The sequence below is a fragment of the Solanum lycopersicum genome, chromosome 5 (assembly GCF_036512215.1).
Source record: "Solanum lycopersicum chromosome 5, SLM_r2.1".
Taxonomy (NCBI): domain Eukaryota; kingdom Viridiplantae; phylum Streptophyta; class Magnoliopsida; order Solanales; family Solanaceae; genus Solanum; species Solanum lycopersicum.
Genome location: NC_090804.1, coordinates 44,069,642 through 44,095,240, shown reverse-complemented (window position 1 = coordinate 44,095,240; position 25,599 = coordinate 44,069,642). Strand labels below are relative to the sequence as shown.

At 31.4% G+C, this 25,599-nt stretch overlaps 1 pseudogene; it reads right to left on the bottom strand.

Moving 5' to 3' along the window:
* Positions 1 to 7,434: 7,434 nt before the first annotated feature.
* Positions 7,435 to 25,599, bottom strand: part of LOC104647534 (mitochondrial-processing peptidase subunit alpha-like) — a 96,078-nt pseudogene continuing 77,913 nt past the window's right edge.

Here is a 25,599-nt window from a genome sequence, read left to right as displayed (position 1 = left end):
TTCACTTGAGTGAGTTGTGAAGAGACCTACCATACACTCCCTTACACACACACTTAAGAGATCCTATAGACTCCCTAAAATTTAATCATTCTCATTTAACACATTAGAATATAGGTGACATTCTCCTTCCCAAGGCTATTAAAAGACTTACTTAAGTAAATCAAGAAGATAACGTCCATAGTGACCTCTTCAAGATTACCTAAATAATCCTTAAGATTACCTATGGCTTAGATCATGTCCAACATAATCAACCAACTTTCCTAACTAGAGTCATTCTTAAAACTTATGTAGGTAAGATAAGAATTGACCATTCCTATGCCCCATTCACACCTTAACTAGACAACCCTTAATTACTTTAGATAAGTACTACTTCATTTTAACATACTTCCTTAACTTAAGTCATTATATTCATTAGTTCATTAAGAGATATTCATCACATAAATTCAAGTAATGGTCTTATACAAGACCTAGGGACTCCAATTAACATCTTCAAAGCCTATTGTGCAATGTTTAGATAGTGTCTCATATTACCATCAAAACTTCATAGAACTTCTCAAATGCTAGTAGGTATCCCACATGATGAGAATAGGCATTAATCAACATAGACCATGTTAGAAACTCATGTAATCCGGAGTTCTAACCTACTCCGATGAGGGTGTTCTACTTGCCAAGGGTATAACTAGGACACATCCCATGTAGGCACATGGTTAAGGACTATTAAGGGCTTTTATGTACTCTAGTCTCATTCTCAAGTAGCAGTATATTGTACTCTACTCTCATCTCAAATAGAGATACTTCCCATAACATAATCACTTGGTGCTAGCCTTCGTTCTCATAGAGTAATTCACATTAAGGTTCATATAAATGGGTCCCATGTCTAGTTCATGACCCAATTACATTCAACTAACCAAGCAAGGTCCACTAGGGCATATCTCACTATGGCGACAAGAATCTCATCGTGACTTTCCTAAGGTATGATATGATGTCGTTCAATCCAATCAACATTAAGTCCATCACTCATTACATGAAGGATACCATTACGGCTAACTACTTCATGATTTCTAAACTTACCACTTGGTTCAACGTTCCACATAAATGACCTTCGTATTATTATGCAAGGTCTCACCTATATTCATTTATTCAAGAATAAGACCCTTTTGGTTACTAATTCAAGACATCACATATTCACATAAGCATCAATTAAGGGACACAAGTCAACTAAAACAAGAAACCACATACTTCACCTTAACACATATTCCTAGTCATTCTATAAGCACATAGGAATAACCATTATCGTCTTTAAGTCATCCTACACACTACCATATGATCATCAACATAACTATTATAGACTCATATATCCAAGTAGGAACAACCATGCATCAACCCTAAGCCTACACATAGAAGCACATAGTCATAGTTTAAATGATTTCCTAACATACATAACAAGAACACATTCTTTGGTATTCCTTCACATATAGATAGATATACTCATATTTCACATAAAACAACTATACAAAACATAATAGTATTTCAAGTAGTTTCGACAAGGCCATGATCATCATATTACATAAAGTAATGCCTACAAGGCCACGTCAATTGCAAGTAAAATACATAACACCGCCACCATAAGTGGAACATACAATCACAACATAATTGAAGTCTAATTAACATCAAAATAAGGAATTAGGGCAGAATACCCCACTCCATCTTACCACTTTGATTTCAAGGCTAAATCCTCCAATTTGATATTACAAGACCCTTACCCAAGGCCATGACCAACAACTCAATACAATTATATCGATAATCGATGAAACTAGGTCAATTCATTACATACTTATCAATCTAATACACCCTACATATCAATTGAATATAATTATTGCATAATTAGAAAGCCCATGGAAAATTACATCAGAATCATAAGCCTTAAGTCAATATCAATTCAATAAGCTTAGCATGGAATAGATCTAAGAGTATCCATTACTCAATTAATCAAATTGGAACAAACTATACTCTATACATACATAATCTATATATGAATCAAAAGCCCATAACAATCTACACATGAATTCATGAATATCAAAGCATAATCAATTTACCCATATTTTAGTGAAATTTAGAGATTTGAGAAGATCAAGGGTTCATGGAGAATTTCATTGGAAAACATCAATTAAACATCAAAAACATCATATCTTAACGTTTGGAAACCATTTATGCAAGAACCCAAGACTTAGAGTAGAAATTGTACTTTTTCATCTTTTTAAAATCTTTGAAAATCATCTTTGAAATTGGCTCTAAGGTGATAGAAAGACTTAGATGAAGAAATCTAATTCCTTATTTGAATAATACAAAGCTAATTGAAAAAGAAACTCCATTGAAGACTCATCTTCAAGCTCTATCTTCACTTTGAACTCACATGGAGGTTTTTGAAGAAACTTTAGGAGGGAAGGGTTTTGATTTAGATGTGAGGGTTATAATGAGAGTTTACTGACTTATATACTCTTTAAATACCCATAAACACCTAAAATAATTGTCCTCCTATTTTTAAAAGACTTGGGGTGAAATCCCAACTTCACCCCTAACATTACAGAAAGTTGGAACAAAACTGCCTCATAGACGACTTGCCCATCAACGGGGCGTAAGCCCATGCACGGACCTTGCTGGAAACCGTTGATGGGTTCAGAGGCTTTTAAAGTCTCCCCTCATCACCCAAGACTAAGTACCTACAGACGAAACCCATCGACGGGGCGTCTATAAGCCCACGAGCCATCGATGCCTCGTCGTTTGGGGCCTGCCTCGGACAGTCTTGACAACAAGTTTGGGTCCTTCCTCAAGGACACTAGGTTGGTCCTTGGGGATATTTTCCCTGATGTTTCCAATCCAAAGATATTTTTATATGATATTAGGACCTACCACATGATTTTCATAAAAAACGATCACGTAAAACTCGACGAAACATACATAGACACACAAGGTCGTCTCATGGCAAGCCTTTAGAACGTCATGGACATTCTTGAACGTTTGACCTCCAAAATTAAAAAAAATTTACACACTGACTTTAAATACCATATAAACTAATTTAAGAACCATATAAGCTCATGCATCACACATAAACACATAAAACCACATATGAGGCACTTAGGTGACTTAGTCGTCGAACGTCTAGGTCGTCCCTTGACGTTTGACTTCCAATGCACCTAAACTCACATTACAGACCAAATTAGGACCTTATATCACCATTTCAACCATGTTAGTCTCTAGCTTTACCTAAATAATTTTCGGGGTCTTACAGCAGTAAAGCTGAACAATATACATAATTGAGCAATGATATGAGATAAGCATGATACTATACTAAAAGTACTAAACATGAACTAACGGAATGCAATGACAAGTTTATATATGTTGAAACTGCATACTGAATTGTAACTGGTAACCTAGTCAATCACTAGAACCTGACTATGAGAGATACTAATAGCTGACATAAACCCATATGATCTAAATGTGGAGTACGATATATACGCAGTATCAAGAGGACCCAATATACCTTGCCAGGGGTATAGAGGCATGAGTGATGTGATAACTAAACTGATGCTCATAGAGGGGATTAACAACCAACGAGGGCACGTAGTTCTGGGACTTGAGGGTGAATAACTCTAGTTCATTCGGCATTAACCCTACTCCCAATTGATTATGTAATTATCACATTAAGATTGAATTTCTGTAATATTGGATAGCTCAAAATATTGACATGCTTACTGAAAATGCAACATTTAATTTCTGATAATGAAATATTTGAAAATTGAGGCATGTACATCAATTTATCTATCCTAGCTAATGTAATTCATGAACTAAAAGAACTATATAACTGTGGTTCAGTGTTTATGCAAGAATCTACGCAAAACAATACTAAAATCATGATAAATAAATTAGGAATATTAAAGTAACTAATTCATAATAATTTGCTACAATTTTAGAAATCTTAGGTCTAGATAATATGAAGGGAATTAAGAATTTGACTGAATTCTAGGGACCTAATGGATGAAAGGAACCCACCAGTGAAACCCCAAAAACCTGGTGATGAATTCCACGGAAAAATCTTGATTTGTGGGATGGAACTAACAAGAACTTATTGCGTCTTGAACTGGTTGCTCGACTATTCCCTCTTGTTTTGCTCTAAGATTGATGAACTTTTGGTAGATGATTGATTAGGGTAAGTTCTAATTAGTTTACAAGGATAAAACTGACAAAAATCATGTAGTTTAGGGGTTAAATGATGTAATTTAGGGGTCCAATGCGTAACGAAAAGACCAAACAACCCTGACTTAAAAGTTGTTGGGGCCAGCCGACGGTCCGTGGACTGACCCACGATCCATCCTATCAACTGTCTACTGGCTTCAGAAACTAAGGTCTTGGGGTCTCTATCCACAGACTAAGACCACAACCCATGGCCTGACCTACAATCTGTGGGTCCGGTCGTGGGTCGACCGTTAGACAATTTTCTGGAATTTTTTGGGAAGGGTTGCAGGTGGCCATCCACGGACCACCACCTATGGTCCGTGAGTCACCCTATGGTCCGTTGATTGCACCTGCTACTTCTGGAAATCTATTGGTTAGTCTGTTTTGGATACGGGGTGTTACATGAATAGTCCCGACTATACAATATGAGCCTTTTGTGACTCTAAACGGGCAATATGCCCAGACTCTAGGTGATTGGTTTCATGGTACATTCTGCTGCTACGAAATATTCCAATCAATTGAAAATCCAAGAAGTAGGAGACAATCATTATCTTTAGCTGAGGCATGTCTTTGACAAAGGTTGTTGGTGAACTAGTATGGCAGAAAGACTTTTTGAGGAACCAGCAATACCAACTTCCACACCCTATGCAGTACCATGTAGTCAGTCAACCCTTCATATTGCCGGGAACCCTGTTTTCCGTGAAATAACTAAACATATAGAAGTGGAAAGGAACAAGCTACATGATTCCCTAGTGATGACCGTGCATCATGTGACTACTTCTGAACAGCTAGCGGATACATTAACCAAGGCTTTGACAGGAGTAAAACATTCTTGGCAAGTTGGATATAAGAAGTACACCTCCAACTTTTGTGTGTGTGTGGGGGGGGGGGGGGGGGGGAGGGGGGTTGTTAAGATAATCTACCTAATTATGAATGAGTCAGCATGTTTAGTTGTTATTCTGTTAGTTTTTACTAACTAATTAGTTGAGTGGGTTAGTCATAGCAGTAGAAAAGCTGTATATTTACATACATTCTCATCTTCAATAAACAGTTTTTCATTTTCCCAAAATTGATCGATCTTGTGAAGGATGCTCCCATGGAGCTTGTATCAATGGTGGACCTCTGATTTTAACAAAGCTTGTACAAATTTATTGAAATCTATCACTTTAATTTTGATCTTTCTTTGCTAGACAAATATTCTTGTCCTTTCTGTTCATTATTTGAGGCAAAAAACAAGGAAGAGGAATAAACAAATAATATTAGGTTAGATAAAGCCTAAGCAATAAAGAATAAAGAGTGTGAGTGATAAAAGGAAAAGGACACTATATATTTTCAAGTCTAATAGGGTGAGACAAACCAATACGTTATAGGAAGGAGCAACAAACGACAAAGTTGAAAGATTTTACACATTATTCTCCTTGTCCAGAAAAAAAAACAAAGGATGAAAGTAGGTAACATAGAAGATAGGAATTACATTACATTGAAATAAAAGGGCAGTGTAGTCATATATGTTGGGTATGACTCTCAAACTTTTTATTCTTATATATAGAGATTAACACTTATTTTAGAGTGTTATTACTTGTTTCATTATTGTATTATATTTTATTGCATTGTAATGTACTATTAATTCAATAAATATAATATTTTAGATAGATTGTATCATTTTTTCGTTGTTACATTTATAGTGTCTCAACTCTAAGGCCAATAATTTGAAGGATAAACCTAAAAGAAAAGTAACAAGTAAGACTATTATAATAATAATAATAATAAAAAAAAAAGTAGGGTAAAGGCTAAAATTGGACATATAAACACAAGTACAGATAAAATGAAAAAATAAAATGTAAGGTAAAAACGTGCTCACATTAAATCGAGCGTTAACGATACAATAAGTTAAATTTAAGTAACAATCAGAATAAAAATTGTACTTGAACAAAAATTACAATAGAATTGAATAGAATAGGGTAACAACATCTTAGAGAGAGTGGCACGTACGTTGTATGAAGTTAGGTCCATCTAATATTTGGCCTTGGATTTTTGGTGACTCCATCTTTTTGTTCTCACAAGCTATGCCTTTCTTGTAATTAATGAAGCAATATCAATCACTTCATCTCATCTAATTGCATGATTATTCATTCAGAAAATGGGACTTATCAAGACGTATGACCGACTTTTCCAGATCATACAGTAAAATGATATTTCCTTTTACGTACCACTTAATGGAAAAGAAAATCAGCTCAGTTTGAATAGTTCCACTTTTTTTCCTTTCATTCATCAAACTCCTCAAGCTTAAAAGCCTTATTGTTGTCTATAATTTGTTGTTGCTAATTTCTAGTTTAAGAGATAAAGGTTAAAAGAGTTTAATAATGTTGTATAAATATAATAATTACAACGAAAGGTGTCCATGTAAGGGTTCTCAATGGGCATTGTTTGGTTGTGACAAGAGCCAACGTGAACCAAAAGCACTAGTTAAAACTATATTGTGGTGGGATCAGAGTTTCTCTTCTTATTTATGAGAAATTTACTTAGTTAGTGGCTTCGCTTTTCGCTCTAACGCTCGTTTAGTAGACAACAACGAGTGGAGTGTATATAAGCCGTTAGAAATGGGGTGAGTACTACACGAATGTGCTATGTTGTTTTTGTATAACTCCACTTCACTTTTTCTAGCATCTTTCTCTTATCTCTACTAACCCCTCTCTCTCCTCCTCTTCTCTCTCCCTCTCTCTATTTTTAGCAATTTTTTTCTGGTATTTTGCTTTGCATGCGTGTTTGTATTAACCATATATTTGCACTCTTTTCCTCTCCCTCTCTTTCCTTCTAAAGCATTTTTTTCTTGTATTTTGTTTTTGTGTTTTTGTCAATTTCGTATTCACTCCCTCACCGTCTTCCTCTGTAGCCTTTTTTCTTATATTTTTTGTTTTGTGTTTGTATCAGTTATATATGTTTTTCCTTTTTTTGACTTATCTCTTTCTTCTTTTTTGATACACAATGAATACAAGTGATACAGAAGTGAATGAATACAAGACAAAATGAATACAAGTGGTACGAGATTTTTTTAATATAAGCAATACAAGAACGAACAAACATAAATGACAACAAGAACGAATGAATACAAGTAATATAAGAGCTTTGAATAAAAGGATAGACAAACACAAATAATATAAGAGAGAATTTATATAAATATAACGTTATAAGAGCAAATGAATATAAGTAGTATACATAAGAGTGAGAGAGGTGGAAATACATAATACAAACTTAAGCACATACAAATACAGTACTGAATCTGCAGAGATTGTGGTTGTGATATTGTTTTTTGGTATGGTTTGTGCTTGGTAGAAGGGCGTATTGAGATAGTGACCTGAGGGGAGGTTTTTCAGGTTCAAACGATGGTTTGTCTCCAATCTTTGTACTTGCAAATGTGCAAAGCAAGATCTGTTGAGGTTGTAGTGTTTATAGTAGTAATGAGGGTAGCGGAGCAATCTCCGAAGGAGGCTGTCGATCATGCACGTAGACACTTATTTCTTCCTTTGATGTGTATTTAAAAAAATTTGTAATCACAAATATTTATTTGTAACAAGAATATGTTGTAGGCTGCTTATCAATGTGGACTATGGTACCTGGGGATATTTGATAGCTAAGTTAGAAGGATAATTTGCTCATTTAGTAAGATCATTATATGAATTGAGAAAATTTTGGTAGTTTTCACAACTATAATACAGAACTGCTGACCAGGGAACTCTGGTGACTTACAAATTTTATTATTTCCACCTTTAGCTCTAAAGCTGCATTTATTAGCATTTCAAATCAAAGAGTATTCTCACATAAAACAAGAATAAAGTGTTGAATAACTTACAAAAGATACACCAAAGAATAAATTGTACCGAAGTTGCTCACCAAAAGCTTGGCAGATGGCTAATTTATCTGTAGCTTGTGCATTTCCTTATAGGCAACAACGAATCTCTAAATTTCCAAGTTAGAAATACTTTATTTGGAACGAAACCTGCTGCTAACCACGTCCTATGTGGGGAGTGAAAGAACTGCCATTCAGAAAGCAAATGAGAAAACTATCCCCCAACAAAACAAAAATAGGGAAGGAAAGAAAAATATTTTACCCTCTCCATAGGATGCCATTGTCAAAGGAGAAGAAATAAGCTTTTGTGCTACAGAAGCAATATCATTTGCTGAAATTGCATCAACAGCTTTCAGGAAAATGCTCCACTGGTTTCCTGAAGATCCAGAAGCAAAACAGGGTAAAGGGGTAAAACAAAAACAATTAAGTACCACGGATCCACACAAGTTTTTTGTTGAAAAGAAATTGGAAGGTTTCGGAGTGTGTGTGGGGGGGATAAGTGAAAAATACATTGTTTTTTTTTTATCTTGGCCTAAGCAATATCCAACCATGAACCATTGCAGCAATTCATGTGTGATTCTAGTACGGCGTTGCAATTGTATAATAATAATACTCTCTCATGACCTTGACTCAGAGGCTCTTCCAACCATCAGTACCTTATTTCTGAGGTGTGTAGATTTACCACACTTACAGAAAATTGAAATATCGCCAAATGTGAAATTAAAAGGTGAATGCATATGTGATCATAATCTGGAATGTCATGTTTACATCACGATTGTGCACTAGGTAGTAGTGATGCTTGCATGCACACATAATTTGATAATTTTTAACTCTGAACAGTACTTAAAAATCTGTTTGAGCTTCTCCATTCTCATGAAGCCAATAGCGAGTATGACCAAGTCCGATTTAATTGATTTTGCCCTAACCCTCAAGCATGTTATCTCCTCCTGTATTAAATATATGGGTTTGACCAGACCCACTTCTGATCCGTGTAAGTATGGGTCGTACGGGTTAAGACTCTTTTTCCTATTGAACCCATTTTCAAGCGGGGGCAGATCTAGAAGGCAGCATACAGGTTCGGCTAAACACAGTAGGTTTGTCCTACACCTAGTATTTGTCTTATGAAGTTCACTAAATATGCACAAATTTTAAATTTTGAACTCAGTTATTAGCTTTTGAAGTCGTCAAATTTCAACCCGTCCAAATACAACCTAACACGTTTGTTTGCCCGCCACAACATGGATTGAATTTCTTAATCCGGCTACAGGATCCTCAAGAAGCCTATTCTCTCTTGACCTAGATCTACTTTCATAATACACTCCCTTCCAACAATAATGACATACCCAGCGTAGTCCTATAAGTGGGGTCTACGGAGGACAATACTAGTTTCTTTGAGAAACTAAAGTGGAGTTTGGGGAGGGTGGCGTGTACGCAGTCTTACCCTACCTTATGACTAAGGTAGATAGTTTGCTTTCGATCGATCCTTGGCTAAAGTAAAGAATGTAAAGACAAGTATGAAAAGGAAATATAATAGTGAAGAAGCAAAATTAGAAAATAGTGAAGAAAAAACCAGTAGCAACAACAAATAGTATGGTATGTGATACACATATAATGGAATATAGGCAAGTTTGGATCCGGCTCCTTTCCATTTCTCTTCTCTCCATTTTTCCCAAGTTCCTATTTGGATTAATGACACATGTCATAGGTTAAAATAAATGGTTAAGATTTAATTTTTCAAAGTTAACCTCTAACCATGATTTAGTTATTAAATACATTATATATCAAGTATTAAAATTATTATAATCTCACAATCTTAGCAACATATTATCTTGTCCATAAATATAGAAAAAAAATTATCTTCCTTTTTTTTTATCGATTTTTTTTTCATTTATATAATATTTTTATTGTAATCTTTTGTCAAAAGCATATTGATCCGTGATTAATAAATTACCTAGAGATAATCAAACCATTTTAACAAACCAATTTCAATTTCATAATAAGATTACGAATACGGTGATACCAGTACATAGTTAATTATAGTTTCTATATTTCTATTCAGTTAATTAGATAAAAAGATTATTTAAAAGAAAATTTAAAGAAATCTTACGTATAAAAGAAATTTAGGAAGAGAATTTTTTTCCCTATATTTATATACATGATAATATGTTGCTAAGATAGTTATATTATAATAATTTTTAATACTTAATATATAATGTATTTATTAATTAAATCATGGTTATAGATTTACTTTGGAAATTAAATCTTAACCATTTATTTTAACCTATGCCATGTGTCACTAATTCAAATAGGAACTTGGGGAAAATAGAGAAAAAGGAAATGGAGAGGTATGGTTTGGGTAAATTGGTTCCAACCTATTAAAAAATTCTGTTTTTCAAAATAAAAAATTACCCCTCCCTCGGGCACCCCAAACCCTCCGTGGCGCCTCCCCCCACCTTCCACCAACCTATCCCTAATTTTTTTTTGTTTTCCAAAAATAAAAAAATGTTTGTGCAAAAGACAAAAACTACCCCTCCCCCACCTTCCCCTAATTTTTTTTTTGTTTTTTAACTACAAAATAATCTGTTTTTGCAAAAAAAAAACAATTGCATCCCTTTCCTACCTTCCACCAACCTACCCCTAAATTTAATTTTTTTTCGAAAATAAAAAAATTTACCCCTCCTTGGGGTACCCCCCCCCCCCCCCCCCCCCACCTTCCACCAACCTACCCCTAATTTTTTTTTTGTGTTTTTTTTTAAAAAAAAATTACTTCCTTTCCTCCCAACTTCCACCAACCGACCCCTAGATTTTTTTTTGTTTTCCAAAAACCAAAAAAAAAAAAATTGGATTTTCAATTTCATTTCACTTGTATGGGTTGAATATGGATTCTCGTATTAACTCATTTTGTCCATATTTGTATGAACTTAAATAGGTTGAAGACCATATTAACCTATTTAAGCAAATATAAGAAAATATGAGTAATCCATTTAATTTAATATGGGCAAAATGGTTTCATTGCATTTATATGGGCTGAATATGAATTCTGATGTTAACTCATTTTGTCCATATTTGTATTAGCTTAAATAGGTTGTAGACAATATGAAATCATTTAAGAAAATGAAAGAAAATATGAGTAATCCATTTAATTTAAATAATTTAAAGAATCAAGATATGACCATAAACTCTGTGTCTGGTAAAATACTAATATATAATAGAACAAAGAGATAAGATGGCCAATTGACTAAGAAGATTGACTTTAAATTTTTCATATAAGGCAAAAGTCGTAAGTTAGAAATTCTAAATATTTGCCCTTTGTTTGATCACTACCTTCTCAAAACAAAAATGTTAGAATTGACTTACTTTTGTCGTTATAGTTTAAAACTAAGCACTTGTTTTAAGTTAATCCAAACACTATAAACTGGTCAAAAAATATTTTTGTATAAAAACATTTAAAATAAGTCAATCCAATCTAAGTGAGGAAATGGTTGTAAAGTGACAAAGAGTCAAGAACCTTTTTGGATTGGCTTTTAATTTTTTTTCTTATAAGCCAAAGTTGGAAATTCTAACTATTTCCCTTTTGTTTGATCACTTCCTTCTAAAAAAAAAAGTTAGAAATGCTATTTTTTTTGGCTTTTGACTTATTTTTATCATTTTAGCTTAAATATAAGCACTTTTCTTAAACTAATACAAAGGACCCAAAAGATATTTAATTCAAAAGTACTGAAAATAAGTCAACCCAACCAAAATGTGCCAGCGCCACCGAACCAGTACAACCGGACTAAAATTTTTTGGAACCAATACAACCTAATCCGGAACCAACATCAACCAAGTGGGACAGCCGGAACTGGTAATTATAGGAAAAGCCGTACTGGTACCTGACTGGAATTCAGTGTTTTTTCCCCATTTTTTTTTTTGATTTTAATTAAAATAAAACTTAATTGTTTAGAATTGAAAATTTTTCAAAATATATGGCTTAGTTAATATTCTATTAAAAATATAACTTAATAAGTTATACATTTTTTAAAGTTTAAATTTAAAACTCTTAAGTCTTTCAACTTTAAATTCGTAAACTATAACTAACTTACTTAAATTTGAAACTTTTTAAATAATATCAAACTTTCCATTTTCAATTTTTTTTTTTAATTTCAAAGGTAACTTAAGTTTGAAACATTTGAAATTTGAAATATACAAAAAAAGACTTGTATTAAATGGAAGACAATAATTAAAATACTTCAAGACGAATAACTTATAATTTTATTCTACCATGTTCTTCATCATGTACTACATTTATTCTATCAGAATTCTACAAGTCATACAATGTTTTAGCCTCAAAGTTTATGCTACCTTTAAAGCTATTGTCAAATTAGGTAATTACTGAGCTTGAATATCTATGTGTATATATATATATTTAATCATTAAAGTCCAATATTTGTTTTCTAGCTAAATTACAAACTATTAAAAATCAATAAAATCATTTACATCATCCCAATCAATTTCAGTTAATCTACAATCCATATTTGAATTATTAGCATTCCAAACCATTTGTAAAGGTTTTCTATATTCATAAGCAACTTTAAGCATTTCATATAAAGAATTTCATCTAGTAGACACTATTTTGTAGAATTTTTCTAGGGGAAGATTAAATTCATGACAACGGTCTTAAAAATTCTTACGTCGAGCCTTTACTTGACATAAAGATAAAAGACTTTAGTCATATGCAGCCACTTAAAGTTGTTTGCATATTTCACTTAGACACCTCAATCTAGCTTTGTAACTATTGAACACTTGAATCTTAACTAATTTATGCTCATTTAACACAACAATAGTCAATAAAAAAATAATATGTGTGCATCTCAATCGCTATATACATAGTAAATGGACTAATGAGAGAATGACATGCGGCGATTGGTTTTTTTTTTTTAATAAAACCCCTATTTAAATAAAACAAAAGGAATTTTAAGAAAATATAATTTTATTTTTGAATTAACCCACCCCCACCCCCTCCTTCTTCTTCTTCTCCCCTTTGCACTGGATCACCCCTGCGCCTCAACTCGTCAACCACCAGTAAACCATAATCTACAGTCTTCTTCTTTGTTGTTTCGTTTCGCCTCAAACGCCAATAAACCATAACATTCACCCCTTTATTTTTCTCCATCAAACCCTATTCCTTTCACCGATGTCGCTAATACACCATTTTTGTCCATCTAAGCTAACCCCTCATTTATCTTTCGTTCTAATAAATCATCTTTTTTCATTATTAAATATTTATCACAACTATAAGAAAATAATAGATGTTTTTTTTTTAAAAATAATTAATTGCTTCACTCAAATACGATTTTCATCTTAAACAATGGAGTTTGGCCGAAATATTATTGTCATAAAGAATGATAGACCTTCACCAGAATATTCGAGACCTTAATTAGATCTACATAAAATAAAAAAAGAATAAAAAAATTGAAGAAGCAGTAGACGAATTGGAGGGTGGATGTGTAAAGAGACAGAATAGTTGCAGCAGGAGGATGAGAAAGACGTTTCTTCAGTTTCTTTTTTTAATTTATTTTTTATATTAATTATTATTATTTTTTAATTTAGCTATATAAGTTAAAAAATAGAAAAAATATTATTTCAAATTGTTTTCACACGTTTTAGGAGAGTGAACTACACTTTTTTGGCCATGTTAGCTTTTTGTGTCTAGTAGGAATCACTTTTAAACATATAAATACTCAATAGGTACATGTCTAAATTGAGATGTCTAAGTGAAATATGCGAACAACTTTAAGGGACCGCATATGATTTAAGCCAAAATAAAATAACATGTAGTTTCCCATTTTATATAACCATTATAATACATTATTATATCATTTCATACAATCAATGTATATGAGTGTAGCACACTTAATTATTTTTTTGAGATAGTAACAACTTGTATTCTATTCCAAAACAAAAATCAAAACCTGCCACAATAAGTTACAGATTTCTAATTACAATTGTGGAGAGTACCAGGAAGATCTTTAATCCTACAACAAAATTTACAAGGAAACTAAAACATCTTTAATTGATTCTAGATCACCATGTACTCCTGTTTACACCAAAAAAGAAACAAAACTAAGCAATTCATCTTAATCTTCTAGATGGAATTGCTCTTGTTTTGGAAGCATATGAGATTTCTTTCTCTCCACACGGACCACCAAATGCAAGCTGAAATAATTTTCCATCTTTCTTTATGTCCGAAAATGCTTGCATAATTGCTCCATATTTCAGGGTCTACGTAACTTTCCTAGGCATAACCCATTTTAATTAAAGATGAAAACATCATCATAAATAGGGAAAAGTACTGCTTTTAGTATATCAACAACAGATGTATTATTAAAAACATTATCTAGGGTTACACTAATTACTTTATTGCAAATTTCATAAAATTCTAAAATAGTTTGAGTTATGTAACTACTGTTTTATGCATTTCACAAGTTTTGTAACGTAAATTGTTATTCCATGTTCCAATTTTAATCAATCTAATGGTCAGTAATAGTGAAATAATTATTATAATTAAAAGTACGATTGATATAAGAAGTGATGGTCATTTTACAAGTATTATAATAAAAAAAACAACAAAGATAATGAAAATATTCACATTGATAATCAAAAACAACTTTTTAATTGTTTTTCTTTAAAAACCTTTAAAAGATGGATTGTACACTATCTGAATATAATGAATAAAATCAAAATTTTCAGCACAACTAAAAGACAAGCCAATAACAACAATCGTTTTAGATAATATTTCAAATCAACTATATGTGCGATATGTACTAGAGCCAAAAACAGTAGAAGAGATTAACTGTGAATGAACCATGATATAGCCCTATACCCATACAAATGTACCAGGAAGGGGAGTACCATTTTTTATAGCTTCGACTATAGCAATAGCTTGCAAAATTTCTTTTATACAACATCCCAACAAATAATTATTTAAATCTCCTGTCCCATGCCATTACCCATTATGAATCAAAATTATGTTTACATTTTTTATCAGAAAGACTGTTAAAAAAGTTGAATCTGATTATCAAGGTCAACGTTTTCATTATCTTCGTTGTTTATTTTATTATAATACTTGTTAAATGGCTATCACTTCTGATATGAATCGTAGTGTTAATGGTAATGATTATTTCACTATTACTAGCTATAAGATTGATAAAAATTGGAACATGCAAAAAAAATGTTGTAAAAGATGAGAAATGCAAAACCTATAGTTGCATAGCTCAAACTATTGTAGAAGTTTTATAATTTTATGGGATTTGTAATAAAGTAATTAGTGTCAACCTAAATATTATTTCTATTAATACATCTAGTTTTTATATTTTAAAATTAATATTCTTTTCCCTATTTGTAATGATGATTTTCATATTTGGTGTGTTGCACACATATAATTTAGTTATAAGAGATGGTATAGCAATGTATAATAGTGATTGTATAAAATGTAAAAGTACATGTCATTTTATAAAAGAAATTTAGAGTTTAGTTAAAGAAGATGCGTTCGAGATCAATCATAGCTACGGAAAAATCTAATCAACATGTTGATAGATTGGCAAACTTTTTTTTTTTGGATGAAGTTGATAGATTGGCAAACTTGAGTCATACCGTCATAGTATTGCGGGAACCCAAGTGTTCCAACTATTTTCTTGCACTTCCAAAACACATTAGGGGGATTATTAACATGGATATATAGAAATTACCTGTCACGACCCAAAAAGAGTCGCAAGTGGCACCCACACTTATCCTCCTATGTGGGCGAACCAACAAATCTAACCCCAACATTTCAACCATAATAAACAGAATATAATGCGGAAGACTCAAAATCTTATTAATATAACTAATAAATAAACATTCTAAAGTTTATCAAAATCTAAAATAAGTAAAAGAAATGGTCCATGACCGAACTTCAAGACATCAAGACGTGAAGGAAAAAATCCAGTCCGAGCTAGGAATAATAGCTCACCCTGAAATTTGATATGCTGAAGACTGGCTAGAGTTGCGGATGAGTCGAAGTCGATGGTACATTTGCTGTACTCCACAAATAACAAAGAGAAGAAAATACAAGTAGGGGTCAGTACAAGGAACAAGTACTGAGTAGATATCATCAGCCAACTCAAAATAGAAATCAATATACATTGAGTAATCATATGAACTCAACTGTAGCACTTAACATGTGATAAGCAACAAACAACATGAACAAGTGTCAATAACAATAAACTAAGCACGTACTAAGTCAACGGTATCAAGATCACACCTGAGGGATCAAGCCTCCGCACCATACTCATTTGGGAAAAAGGTTCTTTAAGTTTGAGTATATTTTCATAATTCAAGATTCATTCTCTTTATTCCTCTTGTGTCGGAACGTGACACTCCGATCCCCTAATACTACGTGTCGGTTCGTGACACCCGATCCTCTAATACTACGTGTCAGTTCGTGACACCCGATTCCCTAATACTATGTGTCGGTTCGTGACACTCGATCGATTAACCTCATTCTTTAGTTCATCAAGCCTTCTTTTATATCAGGCATCATCATTAATAGAGTGGATTTAAGGTTTTTAAGATTCCACAGTATCATCATTATAATCCATCACCATTTACATAATCATAACATGAACAACACAATTAAGCATATAGAAGACTTTACAACACCACCCAATACATATCAATTGCTATTTAGAGTTTGCCCTAAATTTAATTTTTTTTCGAAAATAAAAAAATTTACCCCTCCTTGGGGTACCCCCCCACCTTCCACCAACCTACCCCTAATTTTTTTTTGTGTTTTTTTTTAAAAAAAAATTACTTCCTTTCCTCCCAACTTCCACCAACCGACCCCTAGATTTTTTTTTGTTTTCCAAAAACCAAAAAAAAAAATTGGATTTTCAATTTCATTTCACTTGTATGGGTTGAATATGGATTCTCGTATTAACTCATTTTGTCCATATTTGTATGAACTTAAATAGGTTGAAGACCATATTAACCCATTTAAGCAAATATAAGAAAATATGAGTAATCCATTTAATTTAATATGGGCAAAATGGTTTCATTGCATTTATATGGGCTGAATATGAATTCTGATGTTAACTCATTTTGTCCATATTTGTATTAGCTTAAATAGGTTGTAGACAATATGAAATCATTTAAGAAAATGAAAGAAAATATGAGTAATCCATTTAATTTAAATAATTTAAAGAATCAAGATATGACCATAGACTCTGTGTCTGGTAAAATACTAATATATAATAGAACAAAGAGATAAGATGGCCAATTGACTAAGAGGATTGACTTTAAATTTTTCATATAAGGCAAAAGTCGTAAGTTAGAAATTCTAACTATTTGCCCTTTGTTTGATCACTACCTTCTCAAAACAAAAATGTTAGAATTGACTTACTTTTGTCGTTATAGTTTAAAACTAAGCACTTGTTTTAAGTTAATCCAAACACTATAAACTGGTCAAAAAATATTTTTGTATAAAAACATTTAAAATAAGTCAATCCAATCTAAGTGAGGAAATGGTTGTAAAGTGACAAAGAGTCAAGAACCTTTTTGGATTGGCTTTTAATTTTTTTTCTTATAAGCCAAAGTTGGAAATTCTAACTATTTCCCTTTTGTTTGATCACTTCCTTCTAAAAAAAAAAGTTAGAAATGCTATTTTTTTTGGCTTTTGACTTATTTTTATCATTTTAGCTTAAATATAAGCACTTTTCTTAAACTAATACAAAGGACCCAAAAGATATTTAATTCAAAAGTACTGAAAATAAGTCAACCCAACCAAAATGTGCCAGCGCCACCGAACTTGTACAACCGGACTAAAATTTTTTGGAACCAATACAACCTAATCCGGAACCAACATCAACCAAGTGGGACAGCCGGAACTGGTAATTATAGGAAAAGCCGTACTGGTACCTGACTGGAATTCAGTGTTTTTTCCCCATTTTTTTTTGATTTTAATTAAAATAAAACTTAATTGTTTAGAATTGAAAATTTTTCAAAATATATGGCTTAGTTAATATTCTATTAAAAATATAACTTAATAAGTTATACATTTTTTAAAGTTTAAATTTAAAACTCTTAAGTCTTTCAACTTTAAATTCGTAAACTATAACTAACTTACTTAAATTTGAAACTTTTTAAATAATATCAAACTTTCCATTTTCAATTTTTTTTTTAATTTCAAAGGTAACTTAAGTTTGAAACATTTGAAATTTGAAATATACAAAAAAAGACTTGTATTAAATGGAAGACAATAATTAAAATACTTCAAGACGAATAACTTATAATTTTATTCTACCATGTTCTTCATCATGTACTACATTTATTCTATCAGAATTCTACAAGTCATACAATGTTTTAGCCTCAAAGTTTATGCTACCTTAAAAGCTATTGTCAAATTAGGTAATTACTGAGCTTGAATATCTATGTGTGTATATATATATATATATATATATATATATATATATATTTAATCATTAAAGTCCAATATTTGTTTTCTAGCTAAATTACAAACTATTAAAAATCAATAAAATCATTTACATCATCCCAATCAATTTCAGTTAATCTACAATCCATATTTGAATTATTAGCATTCCAAACCATTTGTAAAGGTTTTCTATATTCATAAGCAACTTTAAGCATTTCATATAAAGAATTTCATCTAGTAGACACTATTTTGTAGAATTTTTCTAGGGGAAGATTAAATTCATGACAACGGTCTTAAAAATTCTTACGTCGAGCCTTTACTTGACTTAAAGATAAAAGACTTTAGTCATATGCAGCCACTTAAAGTTGTTTGCATATTTCACTTAGACACCTCAATATAGCTTTGTAACTATTGAACACTTGAATCTTAACTAATTTATGCTCATTTAACACAACAATAGTCAATAAAAAAATAATATGTGTGCATCTCAATCGCTATATACATAGTAAATGGACTAATGAGAGAATGACATGCGGCGATTGATTTTTTTTTTTTTAATAAAACCCCTATTTAAATAAAACAAAAGGAATTTTAAGAAAATATAATTTTATTTTTGAATTAACCCACCCCCACCCCCTCCTTCTTCTTCTTCTCCCCTTTGCACTGGATCACCCCTGCGCCTCAACTCGTCAACCACCAGTAAACCATAATCTACAGTCTTCTTCTTTGTTGTTTCGTTTCGCCTCAAACGCCAATAAACCATAACATTCACCCCTTTATTTTTCTCCATCAAACCCTATTCCTTTCACCGATGTCGCTAATACACCATTTTTGTCCATCTAAGCTAACCCCTCATTTATCTTTCGTTCTAATAAATCATCTTTTTTCATGATTAAATATTTATCACAACTATAAGAAAATAATAGATGTTTTTTTAAAAAAAATAATTAATTGCTTCACTCAAATACGATTTTCATCTTAAACAATGGAGTTTGGCCGAAATATTATTGTCATAAAGAATGATAGACCTTCACCAGAATATTCGAGACCTTAATTAGATCTACATAAAATAAAAAAAGAATAAAAAAATTGAAGAAGCAGTAGACGAATTGGAGGGTGGATGTGTAAAGAGACAGAATAGTTGCAGCAGGAGGATGAGAAAGACGTTTCTTCAGTTTCTTTTTTTAATTTATTTTTTATATTAATTATTATTATTTTTTAATTTAGCTATATAAGTTAAAAAATAGAAAAAATATTATTTCAAATTGTTTTCACACGTTTTAGGAGAGTGAACTACACTTTTTTGGCCATGTTAGCTTTTTGTGTCTAGTAGGAATCACTTTTAAACATATAAATACTCAATAGGTACATGTCTAAATTGAGATGTCTAAGTGAAATATGCGAACAACTTTAAGGGACCGCATATGATTTAAGCCAAAATAAAATAACATGTAGTTTCCCATTTTATATAACCATTATAATACATTATTATATCATTTCATACAATCAATGTATATGAGTGTAGCACACTTAATTATTTTTTTGAGATAGTAACAACTTGTATTCTATTCCAAAACAAAAATCAAAACCTGCCACAATAAGTTACAGATTTCTAATTACAATTGTGGAGAGTACCAGGAAGATCTTTAATCCTACAACAAAATTTACAAGGAAACTAAAACATCTTTAATTGATTCTAGATCACCATGTACTCCTGTTTACACCAAAAAAGAAACAAAACCAAGCAATTCATCTTAATCTTCTAGATGGAATTGCTCTTGTTTTGGAAGCATATGAGATTTCTTTCTCTCCACACGGACCACCAAATGCAAGCTGAAATAATTTTCCATCTTTCTTTATGTCCGAAAATGCTTGCATAATTGCTCCATATTTCAGGGTCTACGTAACTTTCCTAGGCATAACCCATTTTAATTAAAGATGAAAACATCATCATAAATAGGGAAAAGTACTGCTTTTAGTATATCAACAACAGATGTATTATTAAAAACATTATCTAGGGTTACACTAATTACTTTATTGCAAATTTCATAAAATTCTAAAATAGTTTGAGTTATGTAACTACTGTTTTATGCATTTCACAAGTTTTGTAACGTAAATTGTTATTCCATGTTCCAATTTTAATCAATCTAATGGTCAGTAATAGTGAAATAATTATTATAATTAAAAGTACGATTGATATAAGAAGTGATGGTCATTTTACAAGTATTATAATAAAAAAAACAACAAAGATAATGAAAATATTCACATTGATAATCAAAAACAACTTTTTAATTGTTTTTCTTTAAAAACCTTTAAAAGATGGATTGTACACTATCTGAATATAATGAATAAAATCAAAATTTTCAGCACAACTAAAAGACAAGCCAATAACAACAATCGTTTTAGATAATATTTCAAATCAACTATATGTGCGATATGTACTAGAGCCAAAAACAGTAGAAGAGATTAACTGTGAATGAACCATGATATAGCCCTATACCCATACAAATGTACCAGGAAGGGGAGTACCATTTTTTATAGCTTCGACTATAGAAATAGCTTGCAAAATTTCTTTTATACAACATCCCAACAAATAATTATTTAAATCTCCTGTCCCATGCCATTACCCATTATGAATCAAAATTATGTTTACATTTTTTATCAGAAAGACTGTTAAAAAAGTTGAATCTGATTATCAAGGTCAACGTTTTCATTATCTTCGTTGTTTATTTTATTATAGTACTTGTTAAATGGCTATCACTTCTGATATGAATCGTAGTGTTAATGGTAATGATTATTTCACTATTACTAGCTATAAGATTGATAAAAATTGGAACATGCAAAAAAAATGTTGTAAAAGATGAGAAATGCAAAACCTATAGTTGCATAGCTCAAACTATTGTAGAAGTTTTATAATTTTATGGGATTTGTAATAAAGTAATTAGTGTCAACCTAAATATTATTTCTATTAATACATCTAGTTTTTATATTTTAAAATTAATATTCTTTTCCCTATTTGTAATGATGATTTTCATATTTGGTGTGTTGCACACATATAATTTAGTTATAAGAGATGGTATAGCAATGTATAATAGTGATTGTATAAAATGTAAAAGTACATGTCATTTTATAAAAGAAATTTAGAGTTTAGTTAAAGAAGATGCGTTCGAGATCAATCATAGCTACGGAAAAATCTAATCAACATGTTGATAGATTGGCAAACTTTTTTTTTTGGATGAAGTTGATAGATTGGCAAACTTGAGTCATACCGTCATAGTATTGCGGGAACCCAAGTGTTCCAACTATTTTCTTGCACTTCCAAAACACATTAGGGGGATTATTAACATGGATATATAGAAATTACCTGTCACGACCCAAAAAGAGTCGCAAGTGGCACCCACACTTATCCTCCTATGTGGGCGAACCAACAAATCTAACCCCAACATTTCAACCATAATAAACAGAATATAATGCGGAAGACTCAAAATCTTATTAATATAACTAATAAATAAACATTCTAAAGTTTATCAAAATCTAAAATAAGTAAAAGAAATGGTCCATGACCGAACTTCAAGACATCAAGACGTGAAGGAAAAAATCCAGTCCGAGCTAGGAATAATAGCTCACCCTGAAATTTGATATGCTGAAGACTGGCTAGAGTTGCGGATGAGTCGAAGTCGATGGTACATTTGCTGTACTCCACAAATAACAAAGAGAAGAAAATACAAGTAGGGGTCAGTATAAGGAACAAGTACTGAGTAGATATCATCAGCCAACTCAAAATAGAAATCAATATACATTGAGTAATCATATAAACTCAACTGTAGCACTTAACATGTGATAAGCAACAAACAACATGAACAAGTGTCAATAACAATAAACTAAGCACGTACTAAGTCAACGGTATCAAGATCACACCTGAGGGATCAAGCCTCCACACCATACTCATTTGGGAAAAAGGTTCTTTAAGTTTGAGTATATTTTCATAATTCAAGATTCATTCTCTTTATTCCTCTTGTGTCGGAACGTGACACTCCGATCCCCTAATACTACGTGTCGGTTCGTGACACCCGATCCTCTAATACTACGTGTCAGTTCGTGACACCCGATCCCCTAATACTATGTGTCGGTTCGTGACACTCGATCGATTAACCTCATTCTTTAGTTCATCAAGCCTTCTTTTATATCAGGCATCATCATTAATAGAGTGGATTTAAGGTTTTTAAGATTCCACAGTATCATCATTATAATCCATCACCATTTACATAATCATAACATGAACAACACAATTAAGCATATAGAAGACTTTACAACACCACCCAATACATATCAATTGCTATTTAGAGTTTGCCCTAAATTTAATTTTTTTTCGAAAATAAAAAAATTTACCCCTCCTTGGGGTACCCCCCCACCTTCCACCAACCTACCCCTAATTTTTTTTTGTGTTTTTTTTAAAAAAAAAATTACTTCCTTTCCTCCCAACTTCCACCAACCGACCCCTAGATTTTTTTTTGTTTTCCAAAAACCAAAAAAAAAAAATTGGATTTTCAATTTCATTTCACTTGTATGGGTTGAATATGGATTCTCGTATTAACTCATTTTGTCCATATTTGTATGAACTTAAATAGGTTGAAGACCATATTAACCCATTTAAGCAAATATAAGAAAATATGAGTAATCCATTTAATTTAATATGGGCAAAATGGTTTCATTGCATTTATATGGGCTGAATATGAATTCTGATGTTAACTCATTTTGTCCATATTTGTATTAGCTTAAATAGGTTGTAGACAATATGAAATCATTTAAGAAAATGAAAGAAAATATGAGTAATCCATTTAATTTAAATAATTTAAAGAATCAAGATATGACCATAGACTCTGTGTCTGGTAAAATACTAATATATAATAGAACAAAGAGATAAGATGGCCAATTGACTAAGAGGATTGACTTTAAATTTTTCATATAAGGCAAAAGTCGTAAGTTAGAAATTCTAACTATTTGCCCTTTGTTTGATCACTACCTTCTCAAAACAAAAATGTTAGAATTGACTTACTTTTGTCGTTATAGTTTAAAACTAAGCACTTGTTTTAAGTTAATCCAAACACTATAAACTGGTCAAAAAATATTTTTGTATAAAAACATTTAAAATAAGTCAATCCAATCTAAGTGAGGAAATGGTTGTAAAGTGACAAAGAGTCAAGAACCTTTTTTGATTGGCTTTTAATTTTTTTTCTTATAAGCCAAAGTTGGAAATTCTAACTATTTCCCTTTTGTTTGATCACTTCCTTCTAAAAAAAAAAGTTAGAAATGCTATTTTTTTTGGCTTTTGACTTATTTTTATCATTTTAGCTTAAATATAAGCACTTTTCTTAAACTAATACAAAGGACCCAAAAGATATTTAATTCAAAAGTACTGAAAATAAGTCAACCCAACCAAAATGTGCCAGCGCCACCGAACTTGTACAACCGGACTAAAATTTTTTGGAACCAATACAACCTAATCCGGAACCAACATCAACCAAGTGGGACAGCCGGAACTGGTAATTATAGGAAAAGCCGTACTGGTACCTGACTGGAATTCAGTGTTTTTTCCCCATTTTTTTTTTATTTTAATTAAAATAAAACTTAATTGTTTAGAATTGAAAATTTTTCAAAATATATGGCTTAGTTAATATTCTATTAAAAATATAACTTAATAAGTTATACATTTTTTAAAGTTTAAATTTAAAACTCTTAAGTCTTTCAACTTTAAATTCGTAAACTATAACTAACTTACTTAAATTTGAAACTTTTTAAATAATATCAAACTTTCCATTTTCAATTTTTTTTTTAATTTCAAAGGTAACTTAAGTTTGAAACATTTGAAATTTGAAATATACAAAAAAAGACTTGTATTAAATGGAAGACAATAATTAAAATACTTCAAGACGAATAACTTATAATTTTATTCTACCATGTTCTTCATCATGTACTACATTTATTCTATCAGAATTCTACAAGTCATACAATGTTTTAGCCTCAAAGTTTATGCTACCTTAAAAGCTATTGTCAAATTAGGTAATTACTGAGCTTGAATATCTATGTGTGTATATATATATATATATATATATATATATATATATATATATATATATTTAATCATTAAAGTCCAATATTTGTTTTCTAGCTAAATTACAAACTATTAAAAATCAATAAAATCATTTACATCATCCCAATCAATTTCAGTTAATCTACAATCCATATTTGAATTATTAGCATTCCAAACCATTTGTAAAGGTTTTCTATATTCATAAGCAACTTTAAGCATTTCATATAAAGAATTTCATCTAGTAGACACTATTTTGTAGAATTTTTCTAGGGGAAGATTAAATTCATGACAACGGTCTTAAAAATTCTTACGTCGAGCCTTTACTTGACTTAAAGATAAAAGACTTTAGTCATATGCAGCCACTTAAAGTTGTTTGCATATTTCACTTAGACACCTCAATCTAGCTTTGTAACTATTGAACACTTGAATCTTAACTAATTTATGCTCATTTAACACAACAATAGTCAATAAAAAAATAATATGTGTGCATCTCAATCGCTATATACATAGTAAATGGACTAATGAGAGAATGACATGCGGCGATTGATTTTTTTTTTTTTAATAAAACCCCTATTTAAATAAAACAAAAGGAATTTTAAGAAAATATAATTTTATTTTTGAATTAACCCACCCCCACCCCCTCCTTCTTCTTCTTCTCCCCTTTGCACTGGATCACCCCTGCGCCTCAACTCGTCAACCACCAGTAAACCATAATCTACAGTCTTCTTCTTTGTTGTTTCGTTTCGCCTCAAACGCCAATAAACCATAACATTCACCCCTTTATTTTTCTCCATCAAACCCTATTCCTTTCACCGATGTCGCTAATACACCATTTTTGTCCATCTAAGCTAACCCCTCATTTATCTTTCGTTCTAATAAATCATCTTTTTTCATGATTAAATATTTATCACAACTATAAGAAAATAATAGATGTTTTTTTTAAAAAAATAATTAATTGCTTCACTCAAATACGATTTTCAT